The following is a 1,397-nucleotide window of genomic DNA, read 5'->3' as shown; positions in this document are numbered from 1 at the left end:
TAGACATTCCATGGCTCCAGTTTTCCCATGGGTCTCAGACAACTTCCTGGCAATCATTCCCAGTCCCAGATGTGGCAAAATTAAGGAGTGTAAGTTCTGACCTCCAAAGGAAGTGAGGCAAATTTTTTGCTTTACTGAATTCTAGCTTTTCCTTTTGTGAATTGTCAATTTGAGACTCGTCAGAATTAAGATGTTAGAAAAGAATTAGGTTCATCCTCAGGCTGTTTTAGGACAACTTTGTTTGTGTTCTCAGGGAAAGCAAATATTAAGGACTAAATTAAGTCCTGTCTTAGGCTTCCTGGGGCCCCTCTGTGCTGTCTGTTCTGAAGTTTCTCTTTGTTCATCTTAGAAATCTCTCATGACATTTTCTAGTTTGAAGCCACCTACCCCAAACCCACTAGATCTCTTTTCTTGGATCTAAGACCTGTAGTTTTAAGTCTCTCTATCTGAGTTTTCATTGAAAAATGTGCTTCTTTTTTTAGCTCCTCTCTCTCCTCTTGTGTGATTAACCTTGAAAAGGCTATGTTGGGCAGATAAAATGTATTATGCTCACTTTGTTAAAGAGGCCGTTGCCCAGGTGATATTAATGTGTGTTGAGAATTGTTGTAGCCTGAGGCTTGGTTTTGGGATTAAGCCTTTCCTACTCTTTTTGATGTAGGGCGGTACAATCCTATCATGCCTCAGAGGGTGACTTTGTATTAGAGACTTCCCTGTTTTGTATATTGGATTAAGGGTTTGGATTTCTACACTATAAAATGGGGATGGAATGAGAGTTTGGCTCTTGGTTCCTGAGGTTAGCATGAGAGAGCAGAAAGAATAGAGCCAGCAGCGGGAGGAGGCCACGTGGAGAAGGCCAGGAAAAGCAGCCAAGATGGCGGAGTGCTGAGTGAGATGCCAGTTTGTACAGAGTTTATATCTGGGATAAGGAAGGAGATGGGGAACTGAGGAGAATAAGGTGGTGAGCTAGAAACCTTTGATTCTAGGAAACTCGGATAAATCAGTAGCTTTGTGAGCACTGAATGTGACTGGGTTTTGGAGCCCAGTGTGTATTTTTACTTGCCCGCCGGGTGCAAGCTAGATTAAAGACTATGGCCCACCAGTTTTTGGCTCCGCTGTTTCTTTGCCGACTGTCTGAATCCAATGCGAACCTGCATGGGCCAGGCAGCTCTGATGGTGGCCCTGGCCATAGCTCCTGGCTTTACAGGCTATTTCAATTAGAAATTTTTAGGCTTAAAACTAAAAATTAAGGAAAAGTAAAAGGTACAAGTTAATATTAAGAAGATATAGTGAAAACATTTTGTAAAATAAAATAGCCAACATTAGAGCAGAATGGCCAAATCAAGAATTGCTAGACTCAGAGAAAGCACAGTCAGTCTAGCATGCTGTCACTGACACTC

This window comes from Saccopteryx bilineata, unplaced genomic scaffold (assembly GCF_036850765.1).
Source record: "Saccopteryx bilineata isolate mSacBil1 unplaced genomic scaffold, mSacBil1_pri_phased_curated manual_scaffold_21, whole genome shotgun sequence".
Classification (NCBI taxonomy): domain Eukaryota; kingdom Metazoa; phylum Chordata; class Mammalia; order Chiroptera; family Emballonuridae; genus Saccopteryx; species Saccopteryx bilineata.
Note: the sequence above shows the minus strand (reverse complement) of the source record.